Genomic DNA, 15364 nt, shown 5'->3' with positions numbered 1-15364 from the left:
TATCAAGTTAACAGATGTAAGCTGTTCTCCATTAAAAGGACAGAAATCCATAACCATATAAGTAGTTGTACAGATATCTTATATTCAAGTTAAAAACAAAATGGCTTATGCATGCCCAGCTATACTGTGTGCTAAATATAAATTATTAGGATTAATCATTTTCAAGCTGCACATTTTATAACTTATTATTATCTGAGTCCCTATTTGGTATAATGCAATTTGTCTGAGTGTATGTACTAATCTCCCCCGCCCCCATCTTAACATGGCCTTGGAATATAAAATTGCCTGCATACACCTGCATATTTTGCTGTTTTATTATTATGCTATTTCTAAAAATTATTATGTCATTTTCAGTGTGTTATTATTGCTTAGTAACTTTCATGTCTGGGCAGTATTCGTGGAGATAAATATATTTACGGGACAAATATTTAAAGTACTATATAATAGATTTGTTGGTACTCTGGACAACTAATAATACAGCAGAGTTCATTTTACAGAGTAGCAGATTTTACTGTTTTTAAAGGTTTCACATTTTCATTAAACAATTTAAACGTTTCTATGAGACCTTTTGCTACAGAAGGCTAATCCAGAGCAGTTGCCTTAGGTCCCAACAGGACAGAGTATCAGAGAGTTGTGATAAGGTTTCAGACAGCTGGGCACTGACAATGCTACTTCTGTTACATGCAATGTGTGGAATACAGTTTCTCTTTAATGAATGTATAGCAGTTTCCTGTGATGGCGTTGCCATCTCAAGACTTCTGCATGTGAAGTTGCAGTTAATTACACCAGGGAAAACATATTAGGATGCAAACAGTTTGATTTCAGCAAGCAAAACAGCTTGGGATACATCTGCTGCATTCAACAGACGAATAGTTCATGTTGAGATATCACACTTTTCTACAATTTGAGGTACACAATTGCAGGACAGAAAAAAATAGAGGCAGAAAGAATTAGCTGGGACCAAAACAGGCCACAACTTAACTGAACATGAGTGAAAGAATGTAGCAGTGCTTACCATGTTGTGGCAATTTCTCTGCCTCCATCACATCCTCAAGTAACCTTCCAAGGCAGCTTTTTCATATTGTTTGGAGTCTGTTAACATGTACTCAAGGGAAAAGAGTTTTAGACTTAAAAATCCACTGTGAATTGTTTGCAATGCACTTTGAGGACAAAGTTGCTTGTCTTTGTGGCAATCTGGATGCCACATCCATACTTACTGCAGTCCCCAATGAGCTATCTGCTGCAACATCTTGATATCCGTTTCAGTTGGTGTGGCCTGATGACATGGACAAGGTCCTTGGGATAATGTGGCCAGCATAATTTCTCAATGATCCTCTTTGCTTGTCAAGGGAGTATGGCTAAGTGGATCCTGGGTGTGGTCAATGTATTCTGGTGGGTGGGAATGGTCTCGGCCATCCCAAAAGAGGCAGTGATCCAGCTGCTCCTGGACCCATTGGTTTATGCTGCCTGGTTGCAAATATGCCCTTTTAAAGAAAGGTGATTCAGAGGGTTGTGGTGCATCAATTGCAAGTACCCTTGGGTGAAACAGGTTGTCTTGACGCATTTCAATCTGGATTCAGGCCTGGTTATTGGAAGAAGGTGTGGCGGTGCAACCTTGTTATTCTTCTTTAAGTAGCTGTTGATGGCATTGACCACAACATCCTCCAGAGCTAACAGAAGGATTGTACTGGAGGCACTGTTTTACAGTGGTTCTAGCTCTATCTCCAGGGTCAGTTCAGAGAATAGTATTGAGTGATTGTCATTTGGCTCCTTAGCAGTTGTGCTGTAGTTCTACCAACTTGTCCTCATGTACGTGGGTAATACCCATCTCTACTTCTCTGTAGCATCTGAATCAGAAGATGCTGTGCTAGCCCTGAAACAGTGGTGGGCTGAATGAAAGCCAATAAACTGACTCTGGATCATAGCAAAGTGGGTGGGCTGTTCCTGAGTCTGGATAATTGGTCAATTGGCTGCTTTGGATGGGGTTGTACTCTTCCTGAAAGAGCAGGCTCATGGTCTGGGGGTGCTCCTAGACCCATCTTTGACACTATAGAGGCCCAGGTGACTTCACTGGATAGATGTACCTTCAATCAGCTTTGGCTGTTAATACAGCTATGGCTGTTTCTGGACCAGGATAGGCTGGTCATCCATGTCATCCATGCACAGGCAACCTCTGGGATATTTGACTGCAATGTGCTCTGTGTGGGGTTAGTCTGAAGCTGCAGTTGGTGCAAAAATGTGGTGGCTCAACTGCTCACTGTGGCAGCATATTGCCATCAGGTTGCTCTGCTGTTGGAAAAATTGCCCTAGCTGCCAATTAGCTACTGGGCTAAGTTCAAGGTGTTGGTTTTGGTGTATAAAGCTCTATATAGCTTGGGGCCTGAAAGACCATCTCACCCCTTATATACCCAATCAACCACTGAGCTCCGCAGGCCAGGGCCTTCTGAAAATGCAATCTCATCAGAAAGGTTATGCAGGAATTGGGCTTTTAGTGTTGTGGCACCTACCCTTTGGAGTTCCCTTCTATTAAATGTTGGACAGGCACTGCCTTTGTCATCTTTCTGACACCTACTAAAGACTTTCTTCTTCCAACAAGCTTTATAAGCTGAGATCTTTCCCAGTCTGCATCAATACTGGGATTATTTTAAATATGTTTTTATTGATTTTTATCTCTTGTTGTTTGCCAGCCTGGTCTCCTTTAGGAGGAAGGGCAGGATATAAATTAAACAAACAAACAAACTTTATTAAAGGAAAATGGCATAAAATAATCACTACCTAGGTCAGTGTAGAGGGAGGGAATGTTGCCCTTCTTATTAAGATTCCCAAAGGATACACCAAGCAAAGCCTCTCAAGAGACGTCATGCATATCTGTGAATTATGCTTTGGTAGGGTATGGAAAGAGTTAAGGAGCAAAAGCTCTGTTCCATCAATAAAGTTAACACTCCTGCATTTCCCAATTTCACACACTAAATGAAAATAACTTATATTTTTGCACAATCAGAAATTACAGCATAGAGGCTACATCACATATACCCATTTGTTCCTCAGTGGCAAAAAATTTTAATTGTAGCCTTGAAACGCAGAAATGAAAGTTATAGAAATAGCGAAACCAATCATCTTGTGCAGAAAGCTGAGGGCATTTCTAAAGTTCAAGAAGCTTTTCAAAAAAGGTAAAATGAATGTAATCTTTAGAGGAAATGTCAATTTTATTCTGGGCAACTGCAGTCGAAACATAAGGGTTTTAGCTGGAATGGCAAAGGACTCTGCACGGAGAAAACTAAAAGGAGAAAATAGTAATACAGGAAAAAGGTTAACATCTTGACATTAAATTATGGTTTTACTAAAACTCACAGTATACTTATTTTTTTATAATCAGGTACCAGTGACTAGTGTGGCAGGTAATAAAACAATAAAAGGAAAAAAGAGTACATTTATCTGTCAATCTTTTGGTTCGCTGGTACTCTGTAGGAAACCTAAATATACAGCCCTTTGAACTATGTTAAATGGCTGTCAGCCTGATACACAAAGTCCACTAAAGCTTGAAGTACTTTTATTTAAGCCAATGGGACTTGCATCACATTAAATCCAGATTCCAGGCCTAGCTAAGTTGTGGGTTGGGCTGCCTACAAAGGTAAAAAAGATGTGGCCCTTGCATTATTTCAAAATAGATGTTCACTCCCATATTCAGTGGCATTAAACATGTTCATTAATTTATTTTTGCTATGCTAACTCAGTACAGTCATAGGTGATGCTCAGTTACACGTTGCTTGAGTTTTTCTTTCTCTCTGAAACAATGTAAAAGATTTCTCAATCCTTTCAGCTTCTTTTCTAAAAATGTTTCCCCTCCCCAGCTGATTGTTGAGATTGCAATGCAAAGGGCTCTGCAAAAACAGGTCATCTGACCTCATTGTGACATCAGGTGGTTGACAGATAGATGATCCCACCCTCTTGTCAAATTTGGTCTGGGGTGTGGGGGCAATCTCTGGCCTGTTGGTCAGATCCAGTTCTCTACACCAGGCTTAACCCTTTAGGACCGATTATGATCCTCATAAAAATTGCTGCTCCTCAGCTGCTGTTTGGAAAGGAAGCCTCTGTTGGTGCCAGAGAACAGGAAAAGAGAATGGTTCACAGACACACATTCAAAAGTAAATTCAGTCACCCAGGAAACACCTCTTAGTTCTACTCTATATGCTAAAAATTGCTTTCATATTAATATGGGAACAGAAACAACAATTGTCATGGCATAGCATAGGAATTCCCCTTATTTCCCAAGCAGTGGATACCACTGCTAATATGTTAGAAATTACTTAGCAGCTGCTCTGTTTGAACTCACCAGGACCAAGTGTACTCATTAATTTCCTCCATGATGACTTTATTTGGTTATTATTGCATAGAAGTCATTTTGACAATTGAATGGCATGGAAGTGGAAGAAGAAGAAGAAGAGGAGGAGGAAGAGGAGGAGAAGGAGGAGGAAACAGTAAACTATCTAGCAAGACTTGCCAGAAAGATCTTTCCAGTCAAAAGGAGAGTTCCCCCATCCATAGCTGTCAACTTACAGATTTGAAAATAAGGGACTAGCAGCCAAAATAAGGGACCTGCAGCCTCACCTGTTCTAGGCACTCCAGTCTTCCTGTCCTCCTGCAGTCTGATCAAACTCATGCTGGGTAGCATCGAGAACACTGTCCAACCAACTTTGTAACCAGAGGTTCAACTGAATAGAATCTGAATCACATGCATCACAAGGCCTATGCAGCCTCAACTTACGATGGCTCCCCGGCCTGGCTTTGCCCTGCAAATTTTGCAGCAGCACGTGCAACAAAATGGCATCCAGCATTCAAACCCCCCCTCAGCTTGCATTAACTAGCCACACACAAGGCATGCAAGCTCCACCCCCCAGTCGTTCTTAGACTTCTTATTGGGTGAGCAACACAGCCAAGCAACACAGGTGGAGCCTCCCTCCTCCCTGGCTGGCAGGGAGGGAGGGTGAGGAGCTGCTTCCTTTGAAATTTAAGGGACATCATTTAAGGGACATTTAAGGGACATCCATCAATAAGGGACAGCAGCGGGACATGGTGCTGAAATAAGGGACTGTCCCTTCAAATAAGGGACACTTGACAGCTATGCCCCATCAACTGGAGCAGCTAGTGAGGCAGGGTGGGGTGGCAGCTCTTACTATGTAATTGTGACTCACCACTAGAAAAAGTCACATTTCAGCTCCAGCCCTATACACCTTTACCTTGGGGGAAGCTGGAAGGAGGAATACGGTAGGATTTACTCACCCCCCTCCAAAAAAAACCCTATACATGACAGGATTGCATTGTTAAGCATGTAAGGAAAACTTGACAATACAGGCAGCAACTACTGATACGCAACAGCCGACATGTGGGTCCTTTTGACCTGGAAGAGAGCAGAAAGGGGGTGGAACAGAATGGGTTGGAATGGGGCAGGGCACACTTATATGCTTACGCATGCGGGGGCAAGGAACAAAAACCCCACACAAAATGGTCACTGCCTGCACAATGTCAAGAAGAGGTTCTATTATGTGGTGTGGCTTGATTTGCTTCCAGACACAGTGAAATACCCACTTTTGTCACCACTTCATATTTCAGTCAAATAAACATGTATTAATTTTATAGAGTGTTGTTGTATCTCTGAACTTATCCTCGTTTCTCTTCCTCCTTAACAGCTAACTGCCTACATGTTATATAGCTTCCCTTTATCTAATCCACCAACAAACTGATCCTGCTTACTAGGCCAATATCCCCCTTTGTTCTTCCAAAAGAGAAGGCAAAGTCCCTGCTTAATAGCACCGCTCATTCCCCTGCGCTCCACCATGTTGTTTTAAGTGGCCCATGGTGGGTGGGTGGGTGTTCACAGTGTTTTGACTGCTGCCCGAACCAATTAATGTGGACTTCTGCTTGATAGCCTCAACTTCAGCAACCAGCTAAAAAGATTACAACTATTCTGTGGTAACTCTTCATCATGTTTAGCTTACTGCTATTATAAAACTATTAAAGAAATAGTGTGTGGTAATTAACATTTAATTATTTACTCCTTTGTAGCAATCATTAGTATTTAGAAGTAGCTAACTATGCAGCACCGAGAAAAACCATGATCATTAATACTCTTCTAATTATTTCTTTGTTCAATAATGTACTCACTTATTACAGCTTCCGTAGATCTCTCATCAAATCATTGTCCTGTAGCTGGCCCCTCCTGCCTAAACTTTTCACCGTATTTAGGTCTGTACCTAAAAAAAGCCATTTATTACCACAAAGGGGTAAGGAACCTTTTTCAGGCTGAGGGCCACACTTGATAACCTTCTGAGAGTCATATTCTAGAGGCAAAAATGGACAAAGCAAGGGATGTAAATTTTACCATTGTACTGTAGACTTATTTGTATGCATACTCTTCCCTGCCTTCCAACCATGGAAGTGAGAGGTATTATCAGTCCTTGTATTTGAGGTTCCACACCTTTGCCACAAAGTCTATGACCAAATATAGTTGGTTATTTCTCCCATTGTCACTGGCACTAGGACATGCGGAGTCATATAAGATTCAAATGCCTTGCATATAGTTCAGCAGCATCTGGAAGACTGCAAGCTTCCTGTCGCTAGCCTAGTAAACGATCTCCTCACCCAGTTTTCCCATTTAACTCATGAACTAGATGGTTTTAACCTACACCAAAGTGTTATTCATATTTCATCTGTCTTAAAGCTAATGTTACAACATGAAAGCAGAACACTTAGCAGCATTATAAGCTTGACTCTTTGCAAGCTAATTGCTTTGCGTGTCTCTGGGTAGATCTCAGTGACAAGCAAAGGGCAATCGCTCATGCCATTTGCATTTAGCATGGTGTTAGGAAGATGATGGCAAAATAGATTCAAGATCACACAGATGACAGCACATGGGGCCCTGGAAATGAGCCATCATCTGAATGAGGCAAAGTAGAGTGAGGAAGGACCTGCAGCCATATAACTGCATAAGAACACAGGAAGCGGCCTTATATCGAGTTCCATCTAGTTCAATACAGCCTAGCAGTGCTATTGACTGGCAATGGTTCTTCAAGATTTCACAGCCCTGCCTGGAGAAAGAAACAGTGGGGACTGGACCTAGGATCTTCTGCATGCAATGTTCAACCATTGAGCTGCAGACCATGCCTAAATGTCACAATCCATCTTTGTACAAAAGTGCATGATTGTTCAGGGTAACCTGGTGGAGGACTACAGGGCACTATTCTGCATGTAACTGACTGAAAGCAAGGGGGGAGAGGATTGTGCTTGCGTTTGTTTGTTTGCTTGTTTGTTGCTTGCTTGCTTGTTTGTTTGCTTGCTTGCTTGTTTTTAAGAATCATTTGTAATGTAGATGTTCCAAGTCTAATGAAAATACTCTTTCATTCTTTCACTACTAGAAAGTATATTGATTTAATAAAAACCACAGACATGTAACTTCAATATCATCATCTCTATTTACATTTAAAATTAGCTGACTATTTATTTTCAACATATGGTAAGCGCATCACACACACACACAACACATGGACTGTAAGAAACAAAGGGCTTTGCAGACCTCTTTTGTCAGAGTTCTCTGTCTGTCTGTCTGTCTGTCTGTCTGTCTCTCTCCCTCCCTCCCTGTCTCTTTCTCCTGCTGCCCCTAAGTTAATTTCTTTTCAGCATACAATGCCTCATTTCAAAGAAAAATTAACTTGGTCATGAGAAATAGATAATGATGAAAAATGCTAAGACAGAAGTTGAGATGGTCCCTTCAGCTCTCTGAATATAATGAACTATGAATGAGGTGTAAAATTAATTACTATTAATGGTAAGGCATGGTGTGAATCTTATCAGTAACTATTCAGCTCAGTTTTAGAGCACCTCAGCCTTTTACAAGAGACGTTTTGCAAACAAGACTATTTGAAGCCTTTTTAGAAATGGTTGTATGTATGTATGAGTCAATGAGTGCTAACTATTCATTGGCATTTTATTGTATAAGTATAACATCAATTCAACCTGTTTTTTTAAAAAAGTACTATCATCATGATGATATTGGTTTAACTCTAACAGTGCAGTGTAAAAAAAGAGAAAGGCTGTTGGGCTTATGGTGGGGAAGGACTGCAACTTAGCTGGAATTCTTTGCTCACATCTTGTCTCATTCTCTGAAGAAGTTGTAATATTATGCTGGCAGAAAAGTTGGTATAACTTAAAATACTCCCATAGCATTCAATGGACAGCCCAAAATCATTGCCGTACCACTTCCACAGAATCCTAACATCCACCCTGACAACTGTGAAGGGGAAAAGATTCTGATTAAGCCAAAAAACATAAACCCTGCTGGATCAGACCAGAAGTCTATCTATTCCTGCATCCGATTATCCACAGTGACTGATTCTGCACAATCATGGGTAGAACGATGGAGTCAGATCTGGTTGGCTTCCTGACACAGTGTTGATCTCCAACATGACAGCAGGAACTGTTTTATGAACAGCTCTGAATTAGCTTTTGGACATCACACAGTCTGAAGGGAGGCACTTCTGCATCATTATGTTTTCTCCATGGGGACAGGACTCTTTGGCTTTTGTGTGGATGGAATATAAAAGAGTTGCATCCATTGTCCACACACTTTTGTCACTAGCCCTGCCACTGGCATGCGGCTCATGCAACTTCCTAAAACGGGATGTGTGGCCCTTTGGATGAAAAAGTCCCCATCTCCCCCCTGCCATACCCATTTACTAGGGACTAAGCTCCACTGAACTGGGTGAGACTTACCAGTACTTCTTAATAGATATGTATAGGATTGTGCTGTTAGTTGCTGTAGGGTTTGGTTTATGAAGGATGGCTGTAGCTTGGCTAAATGTTTATACTAGTTTCAAAATAGTCCATTGGTTTCAATATTTCCACTTTCAACCTCAGTAAGCTATCATTCTAACCTAAAAGTTTGTGTTTCTGTGTGTTTATTTAAAGAAATGTGGTACATGGCTATATAAGCTAACCTATAACTGCAGGCTTCCTAATTATGTGATACTGAGCAGGACTGGACCTGTAAGGGTGTTGTCTCAAAATAGTTTATTTTTCACAGAATTTTTGTCTTCATAAGCCTGTAACCTACTTGAGGTCTGATCACAGAACCTAAGCATTAATACTGGTAATTTTGCCTGGTGAAACTGAATTTAGATCTAATTATAGATCAGGAAGCAGAGTCAGAATATTTATTTCCAGCTATTACTTTCTAATACTAAATTTACCTGCTTGCTAATGAGCTGATTTAGCAGTAATATGCAAATATTTCATTTCATGAATGTGGATGGGGACACATGAGACTGGGACATATTTTATGTACACAAACAAGCACTGTGTGGAATATGTATTTGGAAGCCTGTGTAATCTTGAACTTCAGGACCTACAGTAATGTTTCAAATAGGATTTTCCATATCATGGGTGTTGGCAGAGATCTCCAATGTCCAGTGTCATTCTGCTACTTTGTCAGATTTTAGAAACTTCTGGGGCAAATTAATTCCTGTACACCAAATACAGAGACTTTACTTCCAAACAAAAGCCTGTCCCATTTGTTTCTAAAATTAGGTGTTACAATTTGCTTAGCAACTATGGAATGCCATGCATCGTATACCACCTGTGGTCTTACAGGTCTATACTGTTCAGTAGCCATTGGCCCTGCTAGCTGGGCATGATGAAAGTTAGGATTCCAGCTACTAGGCTGAGAACACCACACTGAAAGCACATGACTTCCCACAAAGAATTCTGAAAACTGTGTCTTGGAATTGTAGCTCTGTGAGGGGTAAAATGCAGTTCTGTGGATTCTTAGGAGAAGTAATGTGCTTTAAGCATGCAACATGGACAGATGCTAAGTCTGGAAGGCCCACCCCACTGTGTAATATTTTGTGACTTTGATATAAGATTTGGTATTTCAGTCCTGATAACTTCTTAAGTTATCAACATCCACTCCTTTGTCCTGTCCCTTAGGTATGAATATATACGTTTGTCAGTCTAATCTGAATGTTGGAACACCTCATTAAGCGGTTTCTTGATTAGGGTACTTAAGCAGTATGCCCATCTTACGTTAGTATCTGCATTGGTCTCTGCGTGTAATGATTTAATCAGGGTGCTTTTTCTAAACAATAACCCTAACAATTAATACTGGTATCCTAACATCAGCTGTTAGCTGATGTTAAGATCTATAACATTCACCACAATGGTTATCCATGTTAACTTTCTTGTTTGTGATTATACCATTTTCATTATGTTTAAGTGTCTTTCTACAGACACATAGCATATGGTATAGGCAGAGGAGATGAGCCTTTGATGTAGAGAACATTTTTTAAAAAAAACATGTTAAATTGCAATTACACTGTTGTGTTGGTAGCAGGTGATTGGGCCCCAAAGATAAGCGTATTCAACTGCATACAGTATTAACACTACTCGGTAAAATGAATTGGTAGAAAGGACACTGCAGTGGTCCCCCACCCCCATGATGTCATATTGCATAAGACATTTGAAATAAACTTTTCACATTATCTAGAGCATGGCAGACACGACACAGAATCACTTAGGCAAATCCTGGAGAGGTTTTTATTCACTGGGAGAACATTCTGCCCATATCCACCATCAGATTTGAAACTGCAGATGGTAAATCACATATTGCAATGAGCTTTGGCAAAGCTTTAGGAATTTCTTGCTGGCATCATCCATGCATCTCTCAGGAATGATAATTAAAAATTAAAAGTATCTGTCCAGAAATACCATAATGCTAGCATGTAACATAGACCGGTGCTCTTGGAGAAATTCAGTGTGAAAAATCAGGCTACTGTGACTAAAAAAGAAAGCAAGCTAGTATACAAAACTAACAGTTGGAAGCTACATTTCCCTTGTATCCCTAGGCAACTATAAATTGTGGCAGAAAGTAATTTTACCTCTCTTCCTCATGTTGCCATCCATGGAGTCGGGAAAAGTAAGTTTGGATTAACCACTTTTTTGCTGTATCACAATCAAGTTCTTCTTCTTCTTCTTCTTCTTCTTCTTCTTCTTCTTCTTCTTCTTCTTCTTCTTCTTCTTCTTCTTGAAATTCAAAGCTTTGCTGAGCGTTTTGAATATTAACCCACCCCCTTTCACAAGTGTAGTAGTAACTATGGCTCCTGGAGAACACTCAGGAGACACATTGGGTCACCCTTTCCACTGGTGGAAAAAGAGCTTTAAACCTCAGAAAGGGGTGCCCTGTGCCACACCAAAATTTGGCAACCCTGCCTCTCACACTCCATTTTAAATTATAGTTGTGGTGCCCCTGAGGCTCTGCGCCAAGATTCCTCTTTCCTGAAAATTTTTGTGGTCCTTGTCCTATCAGTGTTGGAGCACCAATGTTGGTGGGGCTGAAAAGGGGGGATTCCATGGGTGGGTTGGAAGTATGCCCAGGTAGACCAGAGGAAGGACTGGTTGTGAATAATTCAATGCCTTCCCAATCCCTTGACTTGCCCCCCAAATCAGGGGTTAACTTATCCCAAGACCTGGAAATGGTGTAGCTTGGTCCTTTTTAGTTCCAACAGGATAGAAATAGTTAAGGAAACAAACCTGGGGAAAGAGAGATTAGCGCAAGAATGCCCCTCCATTCTCACATGCAAGATCCTGGCACGACACTGGATGAAGTTAACCTCCTCTCTTGATGTCAGTGTTCTTTGTAGATGGAAGGCAAAGAAAGGCCTCCTTGGACTGCAGTGGCAGTGAGAATTATACTGTGCTGAGAGAGCTGGACAGGGGAATGTCTTCTGGGAATCTCCCTCCACATGAGCAGCTGCCCATGGAGCAATGGCTTCTGCTCACAGTAGTTTTAGAACTTGGACCCAGGTTTTGCAAACTTGATCATGATTAGAAATTCATTATATTTACAACTAGAAAAGATATAAACCCAACTCCAAAAAGCAGAGTTACCTTGGTTAATTTGTTTACTATATTTCCTAGGGAATAAGGAGCAGTCAAATCTGAGTCACTGCTGTTTTTGTTATTTTTAAAAGTTGATAGAATGCAATAGCCACCAGGTCCCCTTGTAAGTGGTGAGTTGCATGGAAAAATTTACCTGCAGAGCACAATGATATAATTGAGGGGGATTGTGTGGGTCATACAGATTACCTTCTCTCTCTCTCAATGTTTATATATTTGTATTTCCTTTTCTCTCTCTCAATGCTTACATATTTGCTTGTTATTGCTCTTTCTTTCTTTCTTTCTTTCTTTCTTTCTTTCTTTCTTAAGACAACTTAGGGGACAGGAGTTCAAAATGTTGCACTTGTACTAAATATGCAATGAATAATTTAATGCACTTTGTCTCCAGTAGCAGCAAGAATAACATGAGGCTGCTAGCTTTTGAAGTACCTGCTAGCTGGTGGCTGGTTTCTGTGACCCTGACTTCCCCTCCGAGTACATTTGCTTGCAAATGACACTTGGCAAAAGGGAAAGCTGCAGAATCAAACCATCATGGAGTTAGCTCACTCTCCTTGAGGTGGAATTTAACTATGGAATATGCCATTCCATAGTTGGTGGAATGGGAAAGTCATGCTTGTGCATAAAGTTCCTTCTTTTAAGGCTAGCAGTGTTCGAATCCCTGCTTCTGTTTTTTCAATACATGGATTCTAGTCAAGTGCCCTTCAGTATGAAGGTGTTCCATAGAGAGCCATGTCACACTAGATCAGCATGCTGAGCACATGCAAAGGAAGGAAGAACTTCCATATTATTAATAGTTGAACGGCAGGACTTTGGCATCAGTTTAAAACTGTGTTTCTAAAATTAGCAACCTCTCATCTTCTTGTTAAAGTGTAATTCATCGCCTCTGAGACAGCAGCTGAAGAGATGTCGTATACGTCCTGTCCCCCCCGTCCCCAGTATCATTTCATGTGTTGGCAGACCATCAGGTCCAATGACTAGGTGCAATTTTAACTTTCTGAAGTGATCCAGAAAATAGAAGCAAGATAGTGTGCTTGGATAGGTGGTCAATGAAGGAAATACAATGAGCTATAATATATTTCAGAGGTAATGTCTATTATATTCAACAGATAAAAGTATCTCTCCTCCCAAAGTTGCACCATCCCAAGAGAGACCTGACTCACTGCTGGTGGTACTGTAGCCTCTGATTTAGATGCCATGAGATTTAAGGGAAAAGGTAGACCACCTAAAGTGTGTCCCTCATCAGCCTGGAAAGCAATGAGAAATGGGGCACCACGGAATACTGTCCTGATGCTGTTGCTTGTAAACATCTTTATAAATGACTTGGATGGCCATGTATCAGGGATGCTGTAGTAGCAGGTGATCTTTGGGGTCTCTTCCAGCTCTCTGATTCTGTGATCCATGGCCTCTCATGTGGTATCCTCAGGACTTTTCATCATACCTATGTGTATTTATAAAGGGGTCATGGTACATAACAAAAATAATCATATTTGTCAGGTGCATTGTGTGAGAATGTCAAGTTTCCCTACCTATCAAGATTTGTCACTGCATTCTCCTGTGATGTACCAATAGTAAAATTTGATGATATATGGATTTTTCAGGACACTGCCATAATTTGCATAATTTGCAATTTACCAGATTGTCCTACCTTAATGACAATGTCCTCTGGCTAAGAGATTAATAATAGCTAAACCTGACATTGCATTGTGGCGGTTCCCTCACTGCAAGAAGTGAAGTTATGAGGAACAAGGCAGAGGACCTTCTCGGTAGTGGCCATCAGATGTCAGAGAGATAAACAACTATACAGCTTTTAGAAGACATCTGAAGGCAGCCCTGTATGGGGAAGTTTTTTATGGTTGGTGTTTTATTATGCTTTTATATTTGTTGGAAGCCACCCAAAGTGTCTGGGGAAACCCTGTCAGATGGGTGGAGTACAAATAATAAAATTATTATTATTAATTTTGGAGTTAGCTTGGGTGCAGTATAGCAGCTAAGTGTGTGAGCAATGAGACATAAGCCCTATGAAGTGCAATGAAAACACATGAAAGGCCACACTAAGTACAAGAGTATCTGCTTTGCACGTAGAAGATCCCAGGTTTTTTTAAAAAAATAATTTTTATTGAATTTTTGAATTATAACAAATCTTCCACAAATCTTAATTGAACAATTTATATATCCATTTCTCCCCTCCCCCCTCTTTGGTTTCCTCGTATTTCCATATTGATTTATTAAACAAATTCTATACCCTGCTGGTTTTACCTCTTATATAGTTGTGAAAGTTTAGTTAAAACCTGCCAATGGGTCCAAATCTTTATACTGTCTTTTTATATAGTTTATAAATGGTTCCCACTCCTTTTTGAAATCGATGTTGTCTTTCTCGTGTATCCTGTCAGCTTGTTGGCGTTTTCTCTGTTTTCCATACTTGTGCTAATAAAATTCTTGCTGCTGTTGTCGCATACACAAACAATCTCCAATTTCCCTCTCCTATATCATGAGAAGATCCCAGGTTCAATCCCAAGCATTTCAGACCCCTTTCAGTGTAAACAATGCTGAACTAGATGGACCAATATATAGGAAGTTTCCTATGTTCCATGTGAGCAATGGGTCTGGGGATGAGCATACAATACCAGCTTTGTGCTTCCTTCATCATGCTCCTTACCTTCAACTTGTGGAGGAGGGCGACTGTGTGAAGCAGAGAGTCTTCTTTATTCTTAGAGGCTCTGGGGAAGCTGTGATCCTCCAGATGTGGTTGGACTCTCAGTAGCCTCAGCCAGCATCATCAATGGGCAGGGATGAGAGGAGTTGCAGCCCAACAACATCTAGTGGGTGACAGGTTCCTCATCCTGCTTGTTGATTTCACCTGCATAGGCTAGAAATCTTATACTTTGCCTCAGCCATAAACTATTAGCAAACCACTGTTCTATTTAGTAGCCTTTCACATGGATTTATGGGGATAATAACAACTTTCATAACTTGCAAGCTGTGCCATACTGAGTCAGACCAATTATCCACCTAGCTCAGGGTGGTCTACCCTGACTGGCAATGGATGCCAGAATCTCAAAAAAAGTTTCCCTCTGTCTTACCCAGAGATTGAATCTGCAGCTTTTTGCATGCAAAGCATGTGCTCCACTACTGAGCTATGGCCCTTCCCCATGTGTTGGGAGATGATATTATGCCAATCATAAAACACTGAAAGGTCATTTTTATAATCAAGAGCATGTGAATGGAGGGGATTTCCCAGTTGATATATTAAGAACACTCTCTTCAATCTTGAAATTGTTTGGCCTGGTTTATAAAGTCCCTACATCATGCTTACAAGAATATCTGATAACTCTGTGGCTTTTCTGAGTTTTAAGACAAAGTATAGACCCTATACTTTCAGCACTGAGATTCTCTTTGAACTTATTAAAGGCTTTACTCATGA

The 15364-nt window shown here is 40.7% G+C and overlaps 1 long non-coding RNA gene across 1 annotated transcript; it reads right to left on the bottom strand.

Moving 5' to 3' along the window:
- Positions 1–3182: 3182 nt before the first annotated feature.
- LOC309368138 lies at positions 3183–11056 on the bottom strand. The gene is made up of 3 exons (XR_014167570.1): positions 10926–11056; positions 6163–6251; positions 3183–3277 (listed from the first exon to the last, which is right to left on the bottom strand). It is a non-coding gene; the product is annotated as an uncharacterized lncRNA (long non-coding RNA).
- Positions 11057–15364: the final 4308 nt, after the last annotated feature.

This window comes from Podarcis melisellensis (assembly GCF_964234715.1).
Source record: "Podarcis melisellensis genome assembly, chromosome: 4".
Taxonomy (NCBI): Eukaryota; Metazoa; Chordata; class Lepidosauria; order Squamata; family Lacertidae; genus Podarcis; species Podarcis melisellensis.
The sequence above is the reverse complement of the archived record's forward strand: the minus strand, read 5'-3'. Positions and strand labels throughout refer to the sequence as shown.